This window comes from Petromyzon marinus, chromosome 5 (assembly GCF_048934315.1).
Source record: "Petromyzon marinus isolate PM22_M1 ecotype Great Lakes invasive population chromosome 5, UKy_Petmar_22M1.pri1.0, whole genome shotgun sequence".
Classification (NCBI taxonomy): domain Eukaryota; kingdom Metazoa; phylum Chordata; class Hyperoartia; order Petromyzontiformes; family Petromyzontidae; genus Petromyzon; species Petromyzon marinus.
In genome coordinates this window covers 17,903,163-17,922,850 of record NC_133671.1, presented here as the reverse complement: position 1 = coordinate 17,922,850, position 19,688 = coordinate 17,903,163, and the positions used below count along the sequence as shown (strand labels likewise).

At 41.4% G+C, this 19,688-nt stretch overlaps 2 long non-coding RNA genes across 2 annotated transcripts in view; one reads left to right on the top strand and one right to left on the bottom strand.

Annotated features, from left to right (window-relative positions):
• The window catches only part of LOC142918287 (uncharacterized), a 54,306-nt gene that overhangs the window by 21,109 nt on the left and 13,509 nt on the right, over nucleotides 1–19,688 (top strand). The window contains exon 3 of the long non-coding RNA XR_012937463.1: nucleotides 4,557–4,697. This is a non-coding gene — a long non-coding RNA (uncharacterized LOC142918287). The remainder of the gene's footprint in view (nucleotides 1–4,556; nucleotides 4,698–19,688) is intronic.
• Nucleotides 8,742–18,568, bottom strand: LOC142918282 (uncharacterized). The gene is made up of 4 exons (XR_012937459.1): nucleotides 16,531–18,568; nucleotides 15,609–15,682; nucleotides 11,010–13,141; nucleotides 8,742–10,453 (listed from the first exon to the last, which is right to left on the bottom strand). It is a non-coding gene; the product is annotated as an uncharacterized LOC142918282 (long non-coding RNA).

The window sequence follows — 19,688 nt, the reverse complement described above, 5'->3', positions numbered from 1 at the left end:
TTTTATTGTGACACCATTCTTGAGTGGAAAGCGAGAAGATGTGATGCTGGGTAAAAATGTAGTAGCTGTTCTGGGATGTCAAGGTTTCTGCGAAGGCTCTGAACGGACCCAGAGGTGACATTAGCCGAAGCAGTCCACCAGGTTAGACAGCGAGAAACTGCAAAGCATCAATAAGCGATCCTACGATCAAGTGAGAAGCCTGAAACGAGCCTTTAAAACGAACATTAATACATTGCAGGGTCATAACGTGGTGACGCTCATACACACACACACACACGATCACTGTGCCCTGAAGGCAGGAAAACACGAGAGAAACAGGGCACAAATGTGACAGCGTGGCCGATGTGGCAAATAATATCTGCACAAGAGGAAACGCTGCCAAGAAAACACACGTCACATGGACGAAAACGAAACAGAAGTGGGTTGCTTTAAGGGAGGAGCAGACATATCCAGAATCCAGTCAATAAACCAAGATAAAAAGGTGATTTTTTTTCTCCCAAGGTGAAATAATAATGCAGGACAGGACAGTTTGTCTGAAAAAGTGATGTTCAATTGAAACGATGTTGCATGTGCTTCAAAAATAGGCAGCCGAGCAACAATCGCAAGAATTCTCTGGAGCAATATTCCACGCAGCTACAAGATGGGTGTATGGGAATGGTAGTACCGTATATCCAAAGCCTTGTGAATGTTGGTGGACCTCAACAATATTCATTAACAGTCGAAAAGGAGAATCGTAACTAATTGGCAGTCAGCAAGACATGAGGAACATTGGTCAGGAAATATGAGTTTTACAATTGTTTCATGAAAAATCAATATCTTGGAAAATTCCTTCAGTAAAATGACTTCGCTAGTAACTTTCTTCACTCTACCGTATATGTTGTAATCATTTTCAGTTGTAATTTCTTGATGGACTCGTCTTTGAACAGGATGAAGACGGACATGATCCCCATTCATGGCCAGGTCCTGCGATACTTTTTAACGGAATGGCCTGACCCAATGACCATTGCAAGAGAAATACAAAAAAACATTGCCTGTTGCACATTGCATGAGCAATGAAAGCACACATCCATATCCAAGCAAAGTAAAGGCTATCTGTGCGATGAAAGACCTTGAGAAGATAGCATAATATCAGAAGACTGTTTGTATGGGTATTTTATTTTACAATATTCTACTAAATTTGGTTGACACAATGAGACCACTTTGAGAGGTTCCTCGTGGAAAAAAAATCCTGGAGTTGTGGCCAACCACAACAGGAAGCTTTTACAAGAAAAAAGGAATGTGAGTGCTGCACGGATGTTATTTGCAGTATTCAGCACGAGTGCAGACATGGGTCACGACATATGCCTCCTGCTATGGAGAGGGAACAGCATTGCCACAAAGGCAAGTCAATGGAGAGTGCAAATCAATCACATTCATCTCAAGGATAATAAATGATCAGATTTAAAAGGAAACGTTTTCATTCACATGAGCTTGTGAACAAATACTGCCATATCTAATGGGCATGAAATCAAATTACAAATAGCTCACAAGCCACTGGTCGTGAGAACAAAAAAGCTTCGGAAGAGTTAACAGCAACGATGCAGTGATTCGAATTAAGATTAATGACAAATTCATAACTCTGGATGTCCGCCTGATGACGTTAGTTGTAATTACTAGCGAAACATCGTACTCGAATTGTAAATGTTGTGGGTTTACTCTCCAACACACCGGTGTGCTGAACTAATAACGAATTTGCATGTTTTTTTACGTGGCAAACCTTACTAATTGGCTGTGTCGGGTGGTGGTGGGTTTAACGACACATTCATATTTACGTGATCTAACCCAAAAACCTCTCCTATGAAATTAGTATGAGTGAGCGCAACTTACTGGAAAGGAAGCTGATCGTGGTTTATTCTGGCAAGGGCTACCCAAGAAGATCCCCAGGCACCTTACTAACTTTTCTTTGAAATGGAAGTTGAGATGCACCGTGGGTTGCGTTTAAGAATCACTCTCATCTTCTTGCCGAGTCCCAAGAGCAAATGTGAAAAAACTCAACAATAAGACAAAATGTTATCAGAAAAAAAAAACTTAACCTCATGAAATGCGACAAGGTTGGCCAGACATAGGGCAATTGTCACATGAAATATTGCCATACAGGCATGAAATAATGATGACATGGGCAGTTTCACAACATTTACAAATTGTTGTGGGCAGAAGTAGTAACCGGTGGCCTGAAGTAGTAACTAATTGGCGCGTTGTTTACATGACAAACATTACTGGCTGTGTCGGGTGGTGGAGGGTTACGTCACATTTATACTTTCACGATCAATCCCCAAAAACCTTTATTAGGAGGCCAAGATGAAGTCTACTCATTGCTCTATTGGTCTAGCAACCTGTATACAATCTCAGCACTCAGCTACACCATGCTAGACCAATGTGTAGAAATACTAGAATATGTGGTCCCATTTATACTACAGCATCTCCTGTTCATGCCAGCTAACATCCCAATTCCCTTGTGGTACCAGGGGCAGTGGTGGCTATGCACACCTGTAATCCAGCACCGTGGATATGAGGGATAGTGGATCAGACAAATGTTGTGCCATACCCTGACTCGCCAGGAGAAGGCAGTGCAAACAATGTGGACTAATCTTAATTTGTCCCGTCTGTATGGGATACATTGTTGCCCCCTCGCATGCGTGGCTATTTCTTTGGGTGCTCTGGTTTCCTGCGACATGCACGAACACGAATGCATTGGCTAAGGACGTCTTAATAATGTGCACCTCGACGTTTGTGGAATTACGCGGCGTTGTGTGATGTAGTTGTATAAATGGACGATATCTAAAAACCAAGGTCCTACATGGTGTACCTTCCAATCCTGCATGGTGTACCTTCCAATCTGTATCCCCCCGCCCCATCCTCTTATTCCTATCTTCATCTTCGCCCTTTCCCAACACACGGCATACAAAAAAAAATCATAAGAGACGTGGGCCAGTTTTGATACCATCTGGTAGACGTTATTACTGTGAACGTTATTATGTTTGCGCCCCTGGGATATGTACTACGTAATGACTTGTATGTATGTGTGTTAAAAATAAAGTTTCAACCAAAAAAAGTATCTCAAGATACACCAAATCAGCAGGGAAACAAAGCGTAAATAGCGGGAGCTGTGGGCATAGTGAACACCCTCTGGGGAAAAAAAATATGAAGCAAAAGTACTGGTACTATACAGAGCCACACCAATTGAACACATACTATCACTTGCTGCAGCTCTAATTGGAAGAGAAACCACAGCCCTCATTAGATCCAATTGCAACTTGAACCAAATTGCTCTGATTTATCTAACGTTTATTTGAATGGTATTAAAATATTGGATTAATTATTAGAGATATAAAGGCATAATTACTACCACATAATTGGGGAACATATTAGCCCTCTCACATGTGTGGTGACTGACTTGGAGACGTAAGTTCTTGAAGGCAATTATTTAATTAAACACCTAGCACACTTTGTATAATACACACCCTACACTGTCACACACTCTCTGTCTCTCGCTTGTATGCAACGCTACACTGGTTCCTAGCCTACACACAATGCTAGCCGTCTGACACTGTCGGCGTTGGACCGGGACAGCCAACTACCATCTAGCAGCGCAATATATCGAGTGACGACAGCGACGAAGGCGGTGAGACGACAGCGATGATGGTGACGATCTTCAGCAGCAACGACGATGGGGATCCCACTACAAACGACAGCCCTGAGGTCCCCTCCCGGGGCCCTTTGTATATCGTCAGCGTGGCCTCGCTCCGCCCCGGCCCGTCCCCCTTCTGGAACCGACTAGCCGGCTGTCGACATGTCCCTTCCGTAATCTTTCCTCTAGATCCCTCTCTGGTCTATCACGTGACCTGCTGTCAGTCAGGGCTGCTTCAAGCTGTAGATCCCCTTCCCTGCCAGCAGCCAGCGCTATGCTACTAAGTGAACAATTCTATGTCACTACACATGTAATTATGACAACGAATGAACGTGAACTATGCGGGAAATGCTCGCAGAACCTAACAACAAGAAAAACAACAACATGAAAACAAGTGTAGAGCTTGAGGTGAGTTTGAGCAAAGTAAAAGCCACATAAAATCAGTTCACTAAACAACCGATGATATGTTGTATAAAGCTGTAGTTTTCACACCTGATGATGATTGCTTTTGTTGCAATCGAAACGTCATGATAAATTTATAGTTTTATTTTTATTATTTTATTATTTCCCTTCTACGTGACTTTACCGAAAGAACCAAGAATATGAATATAAAAAGCTTGGGTAGTTATTAAAGGTGGACTGGGAAAATGTGTATTTAATAAAGAGGTGAACGAGAGCAGTTTGAAGTGCTTTTGGAGATCTGAACTGAATAGTTAAAAGCAACACACCAGTGTGCCTAAAAGCTGAATTTCAATTAGTGTACATTATCTGCTACAACGTATGTATCCATAACATGGACACTTGGAAAGTAAAACTGGATCAAATAATGAAAGGTGTGCAAAGGAGCATGGAAGAGTACTCGCTTGGAATTTACTTTTGTTTCTTACAGATAAACAGAAAGGACAGTTTCTGGGCCATGTCAAGCATAAAGATTCCACAGATCACACACTAAAGGATTAAGTAAACCAAGGGGGAGACGAGAGGAAGAGATGGAATCTAGAACCCCGAGAGAAGCATTTATCTGAAGCAGGTAAGGAAACCGGACCACGCAGTCATGCAACTCAATTATGGTCTACGTGATTTGTGTGGCGTCAAATGGAAGACTTTGTGCCGATATGTTCAAATACACACGGTAACTCCGGCGCACCGCAGGGTTGTCAGATCGGGCAATGTCGTGCACAATTGGGTATTTTTGAAAGAGCTCTTGTGAAATGTAATTTAAGTGCAACTTTTCACAAAGCTGTATTCACTCTCAAATGAGATTCGCTCCAACAAAATAGAGCTTTTGTACTATTTTGTACAGTTTCAGGTGGATATTTATATACATGTATACATATACGAACCCAGCCACCATGTGTGTAAACTACAGCTGCATTGAAAAATGTATTGTGTATATATGTAAGGAAGATAACTAACATCATCCGTAATCTGCCAAAGGCTCTCATCAATTTAGGATACATCTTCTTTGGTTCTTTCGGTAAAGTCACGTAGAATGAGAATAAAATAATAAATTGATAAAATAAAATAACACAATAATATTCTCACGACGTTTCGGCCACAACACAAGCGGCCTTCATCCGGTGAAGGGACGAGACTGTCTGGTAGGACAGCGCTGGAGTGAAAAAGCCACGTTCAGATCACGACCTTTAAGCTGTGTGAGAGGAAACAAAGCGCCTTGACAAAGGAATTAGCATATAATTTAGCATTGAAATGGCTGAGTGATTAGCTTGTGACTGGTCACAGAAATGGCTATGTTAAAAGTTAAAGCATACACATTTGCAGAGGCACCCCTTGACAAAGGAATTAGCATAGAATTTAGCATTGAAATAGCTAAGTTAAAGCATACACATCCGCAGAGGCACCCCTTGACAAAGGAATTAGCATAGAATTTAGCATTGAAATAGCTGAGTGATTATGGCATTGTGATATATAACGACTTATTGTTGGTAGCTTAGCTGATTGGAGAATATAGAGTTTATTGATAACATTAAGGTAATTTATATTTTAGTTTTTTATTGGTTCACTATATAGTACTGTGAATAGCTTAGATGTGTAGGCCTTGACTTCAACATAACCATTTCTGTGACCAGTCACTAGCTAATCACTCAGTTATTTCAATGCTAAATTCGCCTAGTTATTTCAATGCTAAATTCTCCTGTTTGATTTGTACTAAGTGCCTCGGTGAATGTGTATGCTCTGACTTTAACATAGCTATTTCTGTGACCAGTTACAAGCTAATCACTCAGCTATTTCAATGCTAAATTCTATGCTAATTCCTTTGTCAAGGGGTGCCTCTGCGGATGTGTATGCTTTAACTTAGCTATTTCAATGCTAAATTCTATGCTAATTCCTTTGTCAAGGGGTGCCTCTGCATATGTGTATGCTTTAACTTTTAACATAGCCATTTCTGTGACCAGTCACAAGCTGATCACTCAGCCATTTCAATGCTAAATTATATGCTAATTCCTTTGTCAAGGCGCTTTGTTTCCTCTCACACAGCTTAAAGGTCGTGATCTGAACGTGGCTTTTTCACTCCAGCGCTGTCCTACCAGACAGTCTCGTCCCTTCACCTGATGAAGGCCGCTTGTGTTGTGGCCGAAATGTCGTGAGAATATTATTGTGTTATTTTATTTTATCAATTTATTATTTTATTCTCATTCTACGTGACTTTACCGAAAGAACCAAAGAAGATGAATCATTGCAGTCACGAAAGCTTTAAATCCAATTTAGGATAATTTTGTTTACTTTGCAATATATTTTGCATGATGTCGGTGCAGTATTTGCTCACAAGTCAAAGGGTTTTAAGATCTAACTTGAGTAGCTAGATAATGTACAAGATGCTCAATTGTATTATAGGGCTTCTGTCAAGAAAATTATTACGCTGCGAGGTCTTGTGAGAAACATAAGTGTGCTCAAACAAGTGATAAATGCAAATGTCACCTGCTGTGAAATTACTTTCCTATCTTGGGAAACAGTGTGACATTACTGGATAATAACTGTGCGGCACTGATGCATTTTGTCCAATTGAGAACTTCTGAAAATAGCATTCGGTGTATACAGAATATATACAAGCTCAGTTACTTAATCAGGACTATAACTTTCAGTTTTCAGTTTCGTTTCATTTATTTGGTATAGCCATGTGAGCCATTCGGCTCTTGAATCGGGTGCAGCCGCAACAAACAAAAAAACAAAAACACGAACAAGAAAAACATCTTAAAGTGACTATGTGTTGACTGTGCAAACAGAAAATCCAGGAAAAAAAAACAGCAAAATATTCCTGAAAAAGCACTGTACACCAACGCTGTGTGCAAAAATCCCAGTGGGATGCAAGTCAAACAACAACAACAACAACAACCACAAGACAATTTATATTAAGGCCATCAGTCTAACTCCATGGTGTGAGGGTTAGCACAATGGACTTGCAATCCAAGGGGTCACTGGTTGAATCTCCCTTCATGCCAGTTGTAAGAATGGTGCAAGTTTCAGAAATCCTCCCTGCGTTTCTCTATCCAGTGGTATGAATCGGTACACCACAATTAGTCGATCAGTAGGTAACAAGATTTCTGGCCAGCATGGAAGAGTAGGCCAAATACCCTCTATGGAGACTCTCCAAAAGCTTATTCTAGTGGAGGCCTTTTCGCCTGAGAGCAGTACTCTGAGCAAGCATGTGCAGGGCTGCAACCTTTGCCTTTTACTACCGTATAACTTTTGATTTAAAGCTTTCGTGACTGCAGGGATTCATATTCCTGGTTCTTTCGGTAAAGTCACGTAGAAGGGAAATAATAAAATAATAAAAATATTAAAAAATTTCTTGCTGTGGTTTTCACACCTGATGATGATTGCTTGTGTTGCAGTCGAAACGTCGTGAGAATTGTATTGTTTTATATTTTTATTATTTTATTGTTTCCCTTCTACGTGACTTTACCGAAAGAACCAAGAATACCGTATAAATGTTATTTAGTTGCAGCATCTTGAAAAACGATTGTAATAACAGTAAGGTGTTACGTCCACTACGGCTACTGGACATCTATTAACGCGATCTTTATAGCTTATCGGATTCCTCCAGTATAAATAAAGATTCTGATTCGGATTATATAGGTTTGTATTTTATCTCTCTATTCACGAATCGCGTAATTTTTTTACGTGTAATGCCTGTAAGAATTACACGTGGAATTTTAATGATTGTCGACTGGAAGGAATGGATACAATAGTACTGCAGGTACAGACATGTTTAGAATTGTCCAAGCCTGATTGTGAAACGTTATAAACTGGCATCCGGCCAACAACATGCGATGTAAGTCCACCTATTGTGTAAAATGAAAATGTAATGAAACGTATCGTTATTATCAGCCACAATCAATTCACTGCTGGATGAAGCATATACTTTATCATTCACCAAACCATAACTTCAACTACATTATGAACAGTTTCCTAACGTGCATTCACTTCATTATGATAAAGCCAATTTATTATTGATTTTAGGGGGTGGGGGAAGGGACGGGAAACAACCAACCAAGTAGCCTCTGTAAAATATAAATTAATGCGAAAGATGGCATCTCGTCAGCAAGGGGGCTGTAAACAATTCAAGATGGTCAACTAAAATAGTAGAAATAAGTCTACTCTATAGCAGCAGCTAACAGCCCATAAAGTTGACCGTGACCTATTTGTAGCACTGGACAAGGGTATGGATTCCTGTAGTCACGAAAGCTTCAAATCAAGATTTTTTAAAAAAAATTAAAACCATTTTCAGGATGGGATTAAAAATGTGTCATGTGAATATAAACACTTTTAAACATAATATGGAGTTAGGAATGGGTCAAACGAGTTCCAAATTTATATATTTTCAGAGTTAATAAGCATATGTTAAATATATCCGGTGCTCTGCTTTTTCAACTCTAATTTAACCACTATGCCCGGCTATTAAACATAATTGCCATCTTTACTGCCTGAAAATATACCATCAATCATCTACCTTTAGCTTGACCCCAAGTTATGGAAGTCCAGTGTAAAAATTGTATGGGACTAATTAAGGAAATTGTAAATAACCTCAGGAAACAAGAGCATAAAGCTGATATAAAAGAACAAACATTGATTTCGTCTTTATCTTGTTACCGTGGCATTGAAGTTACAATCATGAGCTGAGCCCTCTATTAGCAGACGCATGCCGATACACATGTTCAACATGGCAATGCCTCCAGACGCGTGAATAATCGTCACCATACCTGATTGTCTCGTTCATGAATATTCATTGTCCATTTGTGTACAGAATGCCACCATGTGGATATTATGAATGTACTACTTGCTATTCATGGCACACATACCACCATTTGACCAATTAATCACCTGTTTAATGTTGAATGCAACGTGATGGAAAGCTAACAAGTACAACATTTAGCAAATAAAGGCTAATACAATGCACGGCTTTGCTTGCGAGCAGATGCTGACTCTTTATGGCAAGTGTCTGGCTCATTCAAACAATTTATGATTGCCACAATAATATGTATGTATATATGTTTTAACTACATAGGCCCATCATCTTAAAACAATTGTGCTTTTTTAGACAAAATTTGGATACCAATTCGGACATTTATTGACTGAATATATTCCCACGTTTGGTACAACGTTTATCATTTGTAAGCATTCATCGAACAAAAAACCATGAAGCAATGAGGGCAGTGTCCAGGTTAATTATTTCACGTGCGGCTTGTTTTGTTGGGAAGTCTAACGAGAAGGAATGCAACATACAAGGGAGTATCATATGCAGTTCAGCAGGAGTAATTGTGAACATGATTCTTCAGGGCAAAATAGAGGAAGGAGATGGATCAGTTGGTAGGACAATTTAAAACAGCCGGGTGGTTATCACCACGAAAGACCGTGATGATCGCAAACAGTGGAAACGATCTCATGGACATTAACCATCTGTTATGAGAATGACATTAAGTAGTTAAAATGTCGGCAGGTAAGGCTCAGCTATTCTAAGTTGAATCTATGTTTTTTTTTCTCTCTCCACGAGTGCAAACGTGTGCAACTAATGAACGTGTGAATCTCATTGTAAAAATGATGCTGCGCATCCAATGATTGGACAAGTGAGCTTGCCTGCCCAGACTCATGGTGCAATATTCAGCAGTCGCGTGTTACCAACGACCGAGTTGATGGTTCGTGTTGTGCGGCAATTTCTTGAATTAAGCTGATTCATGCTTTTACCTTTTTGCATCATGTGTTTTCCAAATGAGATGTCAAAAGGACTTAAGATGGGGGACTCTTTGGCTGCAAACAGTTACTTGGCCGCTTGTATTTTTTAAAGGTCAAAGGCTGCTACCAAGGTTCTGGAGGCATTAGGGTACAATTTCTGGAGTTGGCTAAACTTCTTCGGCTTCTTCTCGGATCCCTCGTAGTCGAGTATGATGACCATCCAGGTGTAACTTATCCGTGTTGTCAGGTGGACCTGGCTGGCCATGGGTACGGAGATGGTTGAATAGGACAATCCGTGACCTGCAGATCTTGACACAGTGGGGGCAGGGATGGTCCATCCTGGAGCTCCAACTCGTTGTTGTCTCTGTCTCTGATGTATGTTGCTTTGCGTTGTGCTCTTTTCCTGGCTATCAACTCTTTTCGTTCGGCCTCAAAGTGCTGAGTTCCATTTTTTGTTTTTGGCCCTCCATGATGTTCTATCAAGAGCAGAGATTTCCCAGTTGTTTGGATCTGCGTGGCTTCGCTTGAGGTGCGTTTTAAGGTTGTCACGGAAACGCTTCCGTTGACCTCCGGGGCACGTGATTCATCCCTGAGCTGGGAACAGAAGATTTGTTTAGGAAGCCTCGAGTTATTTATTCTCACAAGGTGACCTGCCCATCTGAGTTGATACTTCATGATGATGGCCTTTATGCTGGACATGTTGGATCGCTAAACATTCCAAAATAGCATCACACAGAGCTTGGGCAATTTTTTGGCACCGATTCTGGCTGTCTTACAGCTTGTCTGTGGGTTTCCGTGCTTCTAAAGCATTCTCTCTCTCTGAGATAGGACGAAAATATGCACGTTAGAAATTCGAAATAGTTATTATTACTATAGTTGAATGTATTGAGAATATGCCATTTTTTTACATCAGTGGAGAGGGTGTCATCCGTAGTGGTGCAATTTTTACCTTCTGCCGTCAACAGCCATATCGTCGGCATATGTTAGCCTACGCAACATTGCGTCCGGTCACGTGATAATGATAAGTCACGAATGTCGATATCAAAGAGTGAAGGTGCCAGCACAGGTCCTTGACGTAGGCATCATTGAGGGTGAATGCCTTGCTATCTAGTGTTCTACTGTAGGATTATATATTGACCGCATAGGTTACCTAAATCTCGCATCCTGGTTTGAGCAGATGTATGCAGGATCTTCATTCGTGGCAACCTGTGTATATGTGTGAGTGGGCAAACATTTATTTCGTATTATTTACCAGGATAACAGTGAATGCAAAACACTGATTGTTTCAGTCTTTTGAAAAAAATATACAAATATGCAAAAAAAAACTACCGGTTCTTATTATTTATTTTATCAGGTAAACCTGGATTACAATAGTGTGGCACACATATACAAAATAGTGTTGTACTGTTTAACAAGGAACACATTATACACGGCAACATTTTATATCTTGTCGAGAGCATTCTGGTTAATTTGTCATGATTAATTATCCCTAAAATAGTGGTGCGTGCTTGACTTTGAAAACAACTTTCCCAAGTTTGATTCCTAGTCAGGGCGCGCATCAGTAGTAAGTGAGGTGTCAAACAGCGCTGACCCCCTCCCCCCCTCGCCCAACTCCCTTTGCCTTCACCAATCCGCTATGGCCAGCAAAGTGAAGTGTGACCCAACGACCCCCACGAATGACACGGCATGGGAGGGGCCTTCATTTAGCAGTGGATTGAGAAAGGCCAGTACATGAGCACTCCCGATTTGCACGTTTGGCTACGTACGGTGCGAACTAAGTTCGACATACATCCATTCGTGCATTGTTATAACTACTATTGAATAATTGAAGGAAACTGTTCCAACCTCAGTCATGAATTTTTACACATACAGCCCACGTGAAGTGTGCACTGGGGCAGAAAATGAGCGCAGGATAGGTGAGAGAGAGAGAGAGTGTAAGCAGTGGGCCTGCTGGCAATGGATAAATGACCACTGCCTTCGTATGAAATGTGCATCATATGAAATTGGATGTATAGAGAAAGGTTAAGCCACAGGGGGTCAAATTTGCTGACCGATTGTCTACCCCAGAGGTGGACAGATTTCACCGTAATGATTGAATGGATCTCATATGGTCGGTCAAGAGCAATAACAGCAGCTTGCCAATACCCATGAATGTTTAATATCACTAATTACGTTTTCGCTGGTTTCAACAAAACAGTTGGTGACCCGTACATAAAACGCATGTACTTATGTTATTATAATTAAAAACAAATTGCTACCAATGCGCCCATATTTAAGATATAACATTTTAGAGGCACTCTTGTTAAATGTTGCCTATGGTGCCTGCACCACAAGCAACATTGATCTGCGAACATATGTATAACAAATCATTTCAGTTTAACACGTAGGCTTTCGCGACCAATATTATTCATAATAAAGGTGGAGGGTTACGACACATTAATAAATAAACGCGATCTAACCCAAAAACCTTTATTATGAACAAATAATTTGCCTACTCTGCCACATTTACTGTGAATGCTATAAATATGACATTTCAACCAATATTATTTGAAAGCTCTTTTTTACATGTATATATATAAAATGTGTTTTAAAAGTTTACAACAAATGTGCGCGTGCATCACACAGAAGAGGTAAGATCATTACCGTGCGCACTCAAAATTATTAGTGGAGGACAAGACGAGATGTCAAGGTAACCGAACGTGTGCCGAACCATTGACACTTGGAGCATTAGTACCCGTGTGGCGTGGTCTTGCAAAAACGTGACTTTACCGAAAGAACCAAGAAGACACATAATATGAAGTTAGGGATGGGTCAAACGAGTTCCACATTTATAAATTTTCAGAGTTAATAAGCATATGTGTGGAAGAAAATTAGCCTTTTTGGTTGATGTTTGTGGAAATTAAACAAACCCCACTCGCTCAATTTTATTTGTATTACCACTATCCACAATCTGCTGGAAGAGTACATCATAATTTTTTGCCGAACGGGCCACACTGTACAGTACTCACGAAGGGCTTTTGCTCTCAATGCCAGGCAACCGATAAGCATCTGTTTACCAGGCCACAACAATGCCGGTCGATTTACTTGCTTAGTTTATTTTTGGGACTCCGTCCCAACCGCGCACATAAACGCCACGACCCACTTGGTGCGGATGAATCTGTTGTCGTGTCGTGTCCAAGCGCAGCAGCGAGGACGAATGTGCGGAAGAAACAAAACTTTGAAACTTTGATGAGCGCATCGTGTAGAGCTCGTCGAGAGGAATAGATCGCCGTGTCGTTCGTCCTTCAACAGACATACAATGACATCGCAACGCAGTTTATGCGAGAGCCAGGGGCTTATGGGACCCCGGTGTCCCGCCAAAAAGGTTCAAGTGCTCCTGGAAAACATTGGTGTTGAAGTCCTTTTGGCTGATGCAATCAAATGTTGCAGTGGAGCTCCTCTTATCCATTTACTCTATTAGACGTGACTCCTATTATTATTGTTATTATTAGTGAGAGCTGTCGTAGGGTCCACACAACTCCTATTATATATTATCAGCGGCCTTATTATGAATGGCGTCCGTTATTATTGACAATTATGTTCTCCACAAATAAGGAGAGTGATTTCAGGGATAATTATGTGGATAAATAATTAGACCTCCACATCACCGAAGATAATTTGGTATTTTCCCTCCCTCCCTCCCCCCCCCCATTCTTTTCCAAGCACAAAGTAGCCATTGTTCACGTGTGCAGCACATATTCATTAGAATGGTCAGAATATGTTGAGAATGGGCAGTGAAGTCTATGTGCAGTTTTTTTTTAATTAAGATTTTGCATTTCAATTTGTAATGCATGTCATGAATGTAGTGATTCTATAATTAGGCCTCGGCCCTCCCTCCATCACTCACAAAATATATTTCTCATGCATTAAATTTGTTTCCTTAGCATATAAACAGCTTACTAATCCGCAAGGAGGGAATACTTGAACACAATGTATAAATATATGATTCTTAAAACAGTATTTCAAAACAGCTATGGCAGTGGCAACGTGGCTTGGTCTCCCAACTTTTGCAATTACTTGCAGAATCAGGGGAGATGGAGGGAACGCATAAATTAGGTCCCGGGTCCAAGGCTGTTGAATTAGAGGAGAAAAGTTGAAAATATATATTTTGATATGCTCCAAGAATGTGTTTATTTGTGAGGGAAAAAAAATACATATGAAATAAATATGAGAGAATGCACAAACACATCCCATTGATGGTCGAGACATCCAAGGGCGCAGGTTCACCAAATTCCATACCGCATAATTGGTAGTGCACAAACGTAAGCGGAATTTTATACATCCTAGTGTTGACAAGTGCATTTCAGATTTCCTGCACATGATTAGCATATACGTTTTCCTCAAGATAAACTGATGCAAATAGACTGACTGCCATATCCAACCTCGAACAAATAAAAGTGCATATTTTTTTTAAATTAAATTCTGTGTAGCCTTAGCAGTTTACCTTGAATTCCGGCTTCCTTATTTTTAGCTTCAAGGAATTTTATTCTTTAAATGCAAATCCTTATTTAGAGTCACAGAGATCTGGGTTTTGGTCCGATTGAAGAAATAACCGCTGTAACGATGATTACCGGAAGGCCTCTCCCAGGAATATAAGTCTGATGAGTCAGATAAACAGAGTGTCCAATCAAGGCATCCTCTTACATACATTCTGCACCATAGCCAGACTTGTCATCCCTTCTAAGTTGAACACTCACTACTTTTGAACTGCTTGTTGTCCTCAGTTTGTTTCCCTTTCCCCGCACCTCCGATTCGCACGGTTGTCCACGTATGGTGCAAACGAAATTCAACATACACACATGTCCTTGACATTTGGATTGTTTCTAACTTCTTCTCAACATTTTTCTGGGAAAGGGTTGTGCCTCCAACAGTCTTGGACTTGGGCCACTACAAGTCGAAATAACATTGAAATGGTGTGGGGGTGGCAGGGGTTAGGGCCACTACTGGGAATTTTCCACATGCTATAAGACACTTATACTTGCTGTAGCGGGTATGCTCATAATATCTAGGTTGCAAACAAAATATTTGTTGTAAGATCTTTCCTGGAGTTTACAGGTACCCCCTTATAAAACGGTAACGGTGGTGGTGACGCAGAGAGGAAATGGATATGAACGACAATGAAGCATGCTTAGAGGATACCTTAAAATATTAATTAGCAGGACTTCTGGTGAGGTCACATCTCTGTCAGCATTTTCTCTCTGTGGTTTCCAACCACTATAATCCAAATCCAAAGATCTCACACTTTTCTCTCGTCACCATTTCCCTACGTCTATTGCAACACCTTCACACGCCCGTCCTTTTTTCCATATCCACCATCCCCCTTTTCCCCTTACTCCATCAAGATTGCCTTCTCACCATCCCACCAACGGGACCGCGCAGTTTTTGTCGCCCTGTCCACTCTACTGACAATGACTTGCAGATCATGATTTGCCCCCTAAAAGTTGTCCCGCCATTTTGCCTTCGGGTCTTTGCCCCATGGTCTAGCGACCGAAGGGAAGACCTAAGAGCAGATGGTGGGGAGCCTGTCAGGGCAGAGCTTGGAGGTCGCATGCCTACCGCACAGCAGCTGTGGGATCTGGCAGAGAGAGGACAGAGGGCACGAGCGAGGATCGGTGGCATCGATGGCTTTGGCCATGGTGACATCTTGATTTTCAACTTTGCATGGCTCGCAAGCTTGAGGTGAAATGCAAGAGTGCCTCGCCGGACTCACCAAAGATGACAGCCTCTCCGATGCAGCTCATCATTGGGTGAAGGCAATCCCAAGATCTCGTCTAAGCTGGAGAACTTCCACCAAGAACACAGAAGAAAAAGAAACAGCAGCTCAGAAACAAACAGTGGCTGAGCAAACTAAGAACATAGATACCATATGTAGAACTATAAAACAAGAAGGTTGCAGACATAGTTGTGCTATGCGACACTGCTGATTCCTTGAAGAAGGATGACTGACCTCCCTGGTCAACATCTTCTGGCAACAACACACTTAATACGAAAGCATGCAAATCTCAGCTTAAACCGCACGGACTTCCAAAACCAACTGAGGGATCAGACTGAGGGATCAGCCTCGCAAGCCACCGTCTTCGTCATCCACAATCGATTCCAATGTCTGTCCCTGCCACACCGCAGGCAGTGGACACACCCCATGCTGATTCTGCTGCCTCAATAGAACGGGTGTACTGTACAGGGTTTTACCACCCTCACTTACCCGGACCCTGTCTAACTTGGATACCAGACCACAACGACGACTCTGTCCTGCTACACATCGTCTCCAAGTCAACCAATCAACCGACGCAAAAAGGACATTCCTTTATTATAGCCAGAAGGTCCACCAAGTAGCTTTTCCTGGCATACAGTATAATGGCCAGGTTGCTTCTGAAAAGTAAACTAATAGCTCAGTGGGGTTTACCTGGAAAAATAAAAAAAAAGTATTTGATATCTTTGTTTATTTTTTTGTGATTGGCTTAACTTTCCTGTATGTTGCGCTCCTATCATGTTTTTTTGCACTGTTTGTTGTTGTAACTCTCTGATCCGCCCCTGCTGGACATCTGTCAAAGAGAGCGTTGTACCTCGTCCGATTCCTCCGGTATAAATACAGATTCTGATTCTGAGCATCACACCCGCTGAACTCTACTCACCATACTGCAGACCTTCACCTCTTTCACAGAAACTAGTCGAACACAAGAAGAGATCTCCTTTCAGCTTCCCTACTCGGCCAAATCTTCCGTGTGTGTGCACTTTAACGGGACGACACGTGGACCTCACCACGCCCCCACCCCATCTGTTGCCATTGCCTCCGCTGAGATCCAGCACGTCTTTAATAAGCAACCCCTTAGCCACGACCCTTCTCCTTGCCAGATGCTCTAACCTACAGACACCAGCAGGTCTTGTTAAAATGTAATTGCTGTTTTAGTTCACTCATTGCTAGAGTTGTTTCCCCGCCCCCCTCTCCTTCGCCCCCGTTTGCAGTGTTGCGATGCGTTTGTGGATTTCTGTTGTATTTTTTCTCCCATGACAACCTGCACCACCCTTCCATTCCTTCACCTGAACTTGCACCTTCCTCAGCTTCGTGACCCCCCTGTTCACCGCATATATCCCATTCACGCCCTTCGTTCGTCCGCTCATTGTTCCACATATCTAACATAGCCGAGATTCTGTATTTAACTTGCCAGTGCCATTGACATAAACGGAGACTGATTTGTTTTTTGGGTTTTCCCCTCACCAGCTTCTCATGCCAGAGGTAAAATATTGCGTTTTAAAATTTCTCACGCTGCTCACAGATGCACTGGAAGTCCAGGAGGGGGGGGGGAAGGGGGAGTGTAGAAACCAATTTCCTGATTCCACGCTCATGGCTTTTAGAAGAGCACAATTCATTTGGGTCCCCCCGTCGTTAGAAAAGGGTCATGTTCATCGTGCCGGTAACTCCCACCTCTTCCAAGACATCTGGCCAACAAATACCTGCCAGATAAACTCTCCCTCTCGTGGAGACCCTTCCACCAGGAGTGGTGTGAGCAAGCAATTGCAGGGGCTACACCTTTACCTTTTCCTTAAGGACAACAGCTATCGAGGGTTAGGGTTTATTTGACTGACTCTTTGGTTCTTTCGGTAAAGTCACATGACTTTACCGAAAGAAACAATGAGTAATTCCTGCAGTCACGAAAGCCTCAAATCAAGATTTATCTGATTTGTTTACTAGTTGCTGGGGACGCTACCGGAATGGATAGCAGGGAGCCTGTAGCATAATGCTTCTTCACATATTCTATGTTTATGCTATTCTACCATCCACCTGTACCCACTGCATAACCTGTGGCATGTTTATACTATGACAACCTTTAACTTTGACCCCTACAACGCGTTCAAATTATTGTTCCACTCCATCGTATTAAATTCCTATATTGTACACATAAAAAGCTTTTTCATAAAACGTTTTGAGGAAAATATAAATCGTTACAATGGTGTGAATGTTGGAGACTTATTGTATGGTTGCCTTCTACCAGTGTGAATCCAGCAGTGGATTCGGATAAAGATGGCAGAGAGAAGGCGGATGACTGTGGGTAGTTTATGCACGCTGTTGTTTTTTTTTAGTGCTAATAGGTGTGACACATTTGTTTTCGAAAATAAGTGTAATCATTCTTCTGAGTCTTTTGTCATCCACTGATGGCATGAAAGCCTCCCCACACCATGTCGGTATGGGATTATTTTTTAGTTTTACCATACTTTACCCTGCGGGTTGGTAATGGCGGCACCCATGACTGCATCAAGTATCGCTCGCTACTGATGCTAGCTGTAGCGGGGAATAATATACGGGTCTCCGGGTACAACCGCATCGCATTTTTTGACGGAGTTTTAAAACGTCTTTTTTTTTAATGTGTATTGATATCCCCCTTCCCCCCTGCCCTGTGCTCCAGACTAATATGGGTAAATATAAATGTGCTGTACTTAACGTATTTCCTTATATATCAGGGATCATAAAGTAACTGATAGGCTATAGGTTAACATGACATTGCTCATTTAAAGGTTGAGAATGCCATTCAAGGTGCAAACAAATCTTTAATACAAGACAGGAGACCTTCAAAACAAGAAGGCCACATATTATTACGCCCGTAATCAATACATCACTGACAGATCAATGAGAATGCTAGAACCCACAGCTCTGAGATGATTTTACAGGCTGTTAGCATAAATCATGACAAGGTCCTAACCTTCAGACATGATTAATTTCACACAGATATCCAAGCAAGCTAATTGCTCCATCTCACAGTAAATTAAGCTATTCAATGGTATTCATTCAACGGTGTCCTTTGTGTGGTAAATTGCAGACGTTTACATTTTGGATATTTAAAAAGTAGTATATCACATTAATTTGGCGCATAGTTTTCAAAATGTACACTCCCCCCCCCATTCCTTTATGTACACATCATCTACATATATAATAAATTATAACAATGTGAAACTCCGGCAATAAATTTACATTCATTACAGCTCGCATAGAGTATCCATATTTTTTGGCTATCGTATAATAATGACTTAAAATCTTTGTCCATATACTGCTGGATGAAGGCCTTAGTATCCCGTGTTGGATTTCATTGTAGATTCGTGGAGGAGGATGCCAAGTCACCAGTTCAGATATAACTCTCCACTGGTATTACTCTTGATCAGGACTCAAACTTAGCTTCCTGGTTATAATAAAGGCCAGTAGTGGGAATATGTTTAAACTTACATAAAACAAAGATCCGCTGTATCGCCTTAACAGACTGTTGGGGCAAAATACTTTTAGCGAGCACCTATGAAGGATGGCACGGCACACAAGGGGGTGGGTGGCCAGCACCACGCCCGACAGCCTTTGCCTTTCTTGTGGCGATGTTTACACATTGTTAAAGAAATGTCAGAATTTTAAACCTGAGCACGAATGTAAATTCTCATGAAATACTTATCTTAACACTGTCCATGACCAATTGTTGTAACCCCCCAAAGTCACATTTGAGACATTGAAAAAGTTGAATGCAGTGACCTTCCACAATTATTGTCTTACTCTGAAATTTGAACTGCACTGTATAGGCACCATCTTCAAAGTCTATAACTCAGTATGCGCTCAACATCGGAATTAGAAACACAGTGCAGTGTCAATACGGCACGAGTCTTGAGTAACCCAGGCAATTCGATAGAATTCTAATTTTTTAAATAAAAATTTTGACTTTATAGTTTGTATTTTGCTACTTTTGTCTGTCTTGCTTGTGCAGTCTTGACCACCACAATAACCTTACATTCAACATGGGCGATAAATTGTATGCTCATT